General features: G+C 37.9%; 1 long non-coding RNA gene across 1 annotated transcript; it reads right to left on the bottom strand.

Annotated features, from left to right (window-relative positions):
• Positions 1-3,590: 3,590 nt before the first annotated feature.
• On the bottom strand, positions 3,591-5,898 carry LOC113237700. The gene is made up of 3 exons (XR_003311058.1): positions 5,876-5,898; positions 4,136-4,186; positions 3,591-3,684 (listed from the first exon to the last, which is right to left on the bottom strand). It is a non-coding gene; the product is annotated as an uncharacterized LOC113237700 (long non-coding RNA).
• Between the last annotated feature and the right edge of the window lie 1,171 nt (positions 5,899-7,069).

Here is a 7,069-nt window from a genome sequence, read left to right as displayed (position 1 = left end):
TTTTTTTTTTTTTTTTTTTTTTTTTTATAATACCAAGTGACGGGACGAACAAGTCGTGCGCCTGGTGGTAAGCTACACGCATGCCCATAACAGTTGCAGTGCCACCAAGAGCTTTAAATTACAAAGATCTTGGGGGCACTGCCTCTGCGCCCGTCACCCTGAGACATAAGTTGACAAGTCTCATGTGCCTGTAATTTCACCAGCACCCTTACCCTTCACAACCGGAACACAGTAATGTGACCATTACTGCTTGGCGGTAGAAATAGGTAAGGTGGCAGTACTTCCCTGGACGAACCTTTTCACAAGGAGCTCTACTGCTACTAAAGTAAGTAATAACTAGTAATAAGTTAAAATGTAATGGCCGTCTGTAAAGTTAAATGAAATTGTGAAACAAAAACTTCATACTAAAGAATATTATACAACTTCTGCGTACTAGGATGACAAAAATACGTGGCAGTGACCCGTTTAGCTGTTTCAGGTATTCACGATCTAAGTTGTTTAAATTAAATATTGTAATGATAAATGTATTCAAATGTACATTTACATACAGTAACCCCTAGACTTTCCTGCTCATTCTTCTCAGGGGAATCTACCTTACGAATGAGCAGTGGAGTTTAATCAGTACCACGGTTTCAAGTATAATTTGCTTACCTGTGAAATAAAAATTATTTGACTTTGACCTTGAAGGTATTTTTTGCAGATACTTTCATAAGTGTAACTTCTACACAGCGCAAAACTGTCACTAGACAAAAACGATATCAAATAGTTTAATCGAATTGGGCACGTAGCTAAACCTAGAGCGCGCCCCGTGACCAGCAGCTAGCCGTAAATTGTGTTCCGACGTCCTGCAATCGTAAATCCTGTGATTTATTGACACCATGTAGACCGAATTCTAGTAGGGCGACCACACGACTGTTAATTTAAAATAAAATGAATTCTACACCTCTGTTTATACATTAGAAGCTGTTAACTTATAAATTAAGACAAGAAGAAAAAAGCTTAAAGAATAAGTTATTTTTTTATCTATTTAAGAAGTATTAAACGGCCTCCGTAGCCGAACGGTTACCTTGCCGGACTGCCACGCAGAGGTCCCAGGTTCGATTCCCGGGCCTGGAGAAATATTTGTTAGGCCTACATTTATTTCTTTCGTGAGTTTGGGTGTAATTTGTGGTTGTCTATGTGTGTGTCCATGGCGCCCGCGACACAGCGTTTCCCTAGTGCGGGGAAACGCTGTGTTGGGTGTGTACGTTATTATTATAAAAAAAAAGTATCGATAATCTGCTGAAAAACATTCAGTAGGTATACGTGCTGGGTATTAGGATTTATTTCTGATCGAATCAAATTAAAAGTGAAGTTTTATAAATGCCTTACCATCGATATTAACTACGATTAATAATTAACAAATAATTTTACTTAACAAATTTTTTTCATTATTATTAAGTGACGGCACGAACAAGTCGTGCGTCTGGTGGTAACCGACAAGGCAATTCCTCCAACACAGACACTAGAGTGCAACTCAGCTTTAAATCGCAAAATCTTTCTTATTTTTTTCCTGTATTTTTGACTTTACTTTTGTGTTTGTATTTTTGTGCGGTATTTATAAATAAAATAATGTTATATATAAATTGGTTTCTCGCTATTGATTCATGCATAAAACCGATTTAGCAAGCATATTAATGTCGCTAGTGTTTAATTAAAATTAATGAAGTTGGTTAATTTGTTTCTGCTAATAATATTAAGGTATAGTTGTGAAAAATTGAAAAAGTCCTAATTTTTCTTCAAAACTGGTGTCCCTAAGCACTTGTGAATTCAGGTGAACTACAGGTTGTTTTCGAATGCAGCGGGTCTACGAAATTCAGGCGGTCAGCTCGAGTGCAGATCAAAATTTCAGGCCTGCCATTGCTACAGCTATATTTCTAACTTCGCGTAGTTTTACTGTTTCGAATGTAGGACGGTGATTAATTATTCTTGCATCGGAAACTCTATTGACTGGCATAGAGTCTCTTCGAAATTTAAATTCAAATAATTTTATTTTTATATGATACTAAGTGCAGGACAACATTATCCAGGGTTATTACAAAGCATGGACGACGTTGCCTTGGCCGGCTACCGGCACCGACGTTGCGTCACACGTCACGTCGTGGACAATACGTGTAAATAATCCGTTTTAAGTCAGCTAGTATGTAGTTCCACTGCTGGACATAGATCTCCTCTCATAATGAGAGGGCTTGGGCTGCAGTTCCCACGTGGGCCTATTTGGAACTGGCAACTTCATACGCCATTAAATTGCTTTGCAGATGTGTACAGATTTCTTCGCAATGTTTTCCTACAGCTTATGGTAAATTTCATGCATAAATTCATAATTTTAATGAAATAAAAATCGGTAACAAAATCTAATGTTCAAATTTGAAAAGCGTTTGACGTCATACAAATGGACGATAGGTAAATACGCCTCAAGAACACACCAGTAAAAGCTGTTAGTTTGGTTTGTAAGGCTTATATAGTATTCGTCGCTGACGGTTGGCAGCACGTGCAGAGACCTTCCTAATAATCATCGAATATATTTATATAACCAGAAATAGAGACGAAATAGGGACCATTCGTTTCTGGCAACTCTTCAGGCAAATGGGCTTTATATCATTTTTAAATATCAACTCTGGTTTGCACTGAAATTACAAATTAGAAAGCCGAAATAGTATAGCGCCAAGAACTTGACTTGTGTGTACGTCTCCGTATATTCCAAAAATATTCTGTATTTAGGAAATGAGACTATTTTTCCGGATTTAAATCGCGTATATTTGTTTTTTCAAACAAACCGACGTTTCGGGCCCTTTACAGGTCCCATGGTCACGGTTGACTGTGGTAGTCAACTTTTCATTTTTCATTTCCTATGTGTAACAATCGCGAAAACCTAAGAACTCGATATATTCTGTATTTATTGTAATAAAGACAATATATCTACCAATGGGGAGCTGTTCTATTCGGTGGTGTGGGAAAAATAGCAAAACATCTAATTACAAAACAAACGGGATCACATTTCGTCGGTAATTAAATATTAAATATATAATTTTTCGATTTTCGTCCATTATAGCAAAGCTCAAAGTTAAATTGGTCGGGCTGGCCAATCGGAGCGCAGTTGTCACCGTAATGATTTGGCAGAATAGTTTTCAAACAAATTAAATGACATTTCGTCTCTATTTCTGGTTATGTACTCGATGCTAACAATATATTCTTCATCAAATGTCCATGATAACCGCTAGACCAGCGAGACTCAAAACTTTTCTGCATTGTTATTTAATCAATGCGAGATGAAAGCTTCAGAGAGTTCAACAGCTTTGCTTTTTTTGTCTCCACAAACTTCAAGCGGTTAGGGCTTTTCTCTGTGAATACCTGTCCCGTTTTAATTTTGCATCTGGTATTAGTCTTTATAGCCGAACTTAGTTATTGTACCACATTGTGTGGCTCCAACCCGATATTTTTTTTAAATACCAAGTAACGGGACGAACAACTCATGCGCCTGGTGGTAAGCGACACGCAGTTGCGACAAGCAGTTGCGACGCCACTCAGAGCTTTGTGATTTAAACACTTTATACAGACAATAACACTTTATTGAAAGACCGATGTCCATATTTGGTTAAATCTATGTTATGGACAATCAATGAATGCTCCGTGCTGCTCACTTTCCTGTAAAAAAAAAACAAGATAAATTATCTATTAACTTACAACATTTATTATAGTGCATTGTAAAGATACTTTAAAAAGATTGTACAGATAAATAAATTATGTTTATGCTTTTGTAATTCAGAGCTTTGGTAATATTTAAGTTTTTTTTGTTGGAATTATTTTTTTATTTATAAAACTAGTACTTAATTAATAAAGTATCGTGGTTTCTCGTCAGACGGGGCAGGATTATTAGCAAATTATCTTTTACTGAAGAGGTTTAAAGGCGCGTTCCCATTATGTCGTGACGACAGATAATCGCGCAGTTTAAAGTGTCGTGCCTTGTGCATAAAGTATATAATAAAATGAATGTATAAAATAAGTTCCTAACTAAATATGTGAAACGTAAATAAATATATGTGAATAATCCCAAGTTTTTTAAACTGAGACTACGTAAATGACTCTTTTGATTTACCTATAAAACCGCCACCTAAAGGTCCAACTGCTTTAACATCATCGGTGACCACTGCAAGAAAAGATTACTGTTGAAATCTCTTTGAGTTATAAGTAAGTTTTGGTCACACTAATGTAAATGTAATGATAATAGAAATCTTTTATTAACAGATAGCTGGGATCCATAAAAATGATAGTATCAAATTAAAACTGTTTTTTTTTATACTAACAAGTGACGGGAAATCGACACATCTATCCATAACAGTGGATGTTATGGACACTGCCACTGCGCCCGTCACCCTGAGCCATAAGTTGACAAGTCCCATGTGTCTGTAATTTCACCAGCACCCTTACCCTTCTAAACCGAAACGCAGTAATGCTCACATTACTGCTTGGCGGCAGAAATAGCTAAGGTAGTAGTACTTCCCTTGTTGAACTCCTTCACAAGGAGCTCTACTGCTATTAAATGTTAGTTAGTACTTATTCTACCAGGGACTTCGTAATGTTTGTTAAGAGGTGCAATGTTGGGTACTCATTCCTCTCTGTAATGGTCTTCAGGAGGCTGTTGGGGCTGACACGTATTCTGTTCTGTAACGACGACGACTTTTTACGTAATGCAGCTACGAAATTTTACCTTTGCCTTTAGTTGCAGTAGAGCCCCTTGTGAATGAGTTCGTGCATGGAAGCATTGCTACCTTACCTATTTTTGCCGTGAGCATTACTGCGTTCCGGTTATAAAGGGTTAGCGCTTTTACGCTCTGCATTCATATTTGTTCCGAATCCGAGACTAAACAAATTTAGAAAACTCGGACCCATTTCGGATGTCGCTTGTGCACTAAGTCCTATTCGAATCCGAGAAAATATGAATGTCACTTGTACACCTAGAGATAAAGCGATCCGTGTGACACATGGGACTTGTCCATTTCTCGGATTCGTGAAATGACGGTCCGAAATGTCACAGGGACTAGTGGGACACATGGGACTTGTCCACTTAAATTCCAAGGTGGCGGGCGCTGGCAGTGTTCCTCAAATCTTTGTGATTCAAAGCACTGAGTGGCACTGTAACTGTTATAGGCGTGTCGCTTACCACCAGGGAAAAAACTTAACGCGCGCATCAGCGAACATGACTGAGCCGCTGCAGAAACGTGGCAACTCCAACAGCGCGCTGAAGGCGTTGTCACTGCGCGCGTAGAGCGTAGCTCTTCCACAATGCACCAATGGACAGTGGTGTGCAGTAAGCTCTAAAGACTGTCTTCATGCTGCGTTTTTTGTGTTTTCTCAGTTTTTGAATTACGACAGTATTTAGTTTCATTTGCGTGCGTTAATAGCTCTTGAACCATGATGATCATGAGATGTGACGTAGTCTATGTAACATTAGTGCTATATAGGAAATGAAACTATTTTTCCGGATTTAAATCGCGTATATTTGTTTTTTCAAACAAACCGACGTTATGGGCCCTTTACAGGTCCCATGGTCACGGTTGAGTCAATCGTTACCGTTATATTTGTTTGAAAAAACAAATATACGCGATTTAAATCCGGAAAAATAGTTTCATTTCCTATGTGTAACAATCGCGAAAACCTAAGAACTCGATTAGTGCTATATTTAAATTAATACTGTAGATATGTCATGTAGTCTGGTCACAAAATACCGTTTTGTTCCATTAATTTTGAAAAACGTTGGTAATAATTACGAAGGGAGGAAGAATAATGTTAATAGAATATGAAAATATTATTAATTATATTTTTTGTTCTAACTTACTCTTAGAAACACCGGTTCCTAAACTTGATGTAGCTCCGCCGACGTCTGGAATAAAAAAAAGTCTTTTTATACTCTAGAATTTGGCTAGAATGAGAAATCGGCAAAATTAGAACGATGTAAATTTGTAACAACGTCTTACAAATTGTTTAAGATTAATATCAGTTTGAGCTATAATGATATACATATATGATGTAGCACGTAGATACATAAAAAAGTAAGAAAGTTTATAAATAGAAAATTTGGACACTACAGCGTGCACCTTGCAAGCGTGGGCGGCGCAGGCTCTGTAGCCAAAGCGGCCAAGAACCGCAAAAGGCTCCAATACGCCAACCTTGCTCAGTGCTACAGCCTTGTGCCTTTTGCGGTTGAAATCCTGGGTCTCTTGGGTCACAGCCGAAACTTCTAGCGAATGAGCTGTCGGATCGCCTCGTAGAAGCCTCCGGTAAACACAGGGCTGGCAGTTATTTCCGCCAAAGACTAATCTTATCAATTCAAAGGGGGCATGTTGCCAGCCTTCTGGGCACAATGCCCAAGGGTACGGCCCTTACAAATTTGATTTTTTTAAGGGCCTTAGACCCATAATTATTTTACATTATTTACTTTACCAACCATTGATAAACGGTAATTTAAATTCACAAATCATTGATAAAATCACGGTTGGAGTTAAACCACTAAGAAGTATTATTAATTGTAATTTTGAAGTTTATTTAATGTCGCGATGTTTTACTGCCATTGTACCGGGTTCGATTCTTGGTCGAATGAGCTTGCGTCATCAGCGACGACGATCGCTGGCTCAGTAGCCCCGCGTCTCTCGCTATCCCCGCGGACACCCATTCAAATTACGTATGAATCAAATTTTTGTGGCTATGAAGGAAAGCTAAGGCCTTGAACAGCCGTAGTATATAACATTTTATTACTAAATAAACACTTTTTCTACATTTTTATGAAAACGTTAATTATTTACTTATACTTGTAACGTTCCTTACACAATGATATTAAATATTTTTTTGTGAAATTACTAGGAACACTATTTTTTTATTGTTATAATTATTAATACAAAGGTCTAACACTAAGGAAAATTCCTTCCATTCGGCTGGATTAGAACGCTGCTTCAAGCATACCGTGTTTGGTGACAGATGGCCCCAAATCTGCTAACTTTAAATGATCTCAGTAGGGCTAGCACGCTTGGGCGTG

This window comes from Hyposmocoma kahamanoa, unplaced genomic scaffold (assembly GCF_003589595.1).
Source record: "Hyposmocoma kahamanoa isolate Upper Pololo Valley unplaced genomic scaffold, ASM358959v1 93008, whole genome shotgun sequence".
NCBI classification, from domain to species: domain Eukaryota; kingdom Metazoa; phylum Arthropoda; class Insecta; order Lepidoptera; family Cosmopterigidae; genus Hyposmocoma; species Hyposmocoma kahamanoa.
Note: the sequence above shows the minus strand (reverse complement) of the source record. Positions and strands in the feature narration are given on the sequence as shown.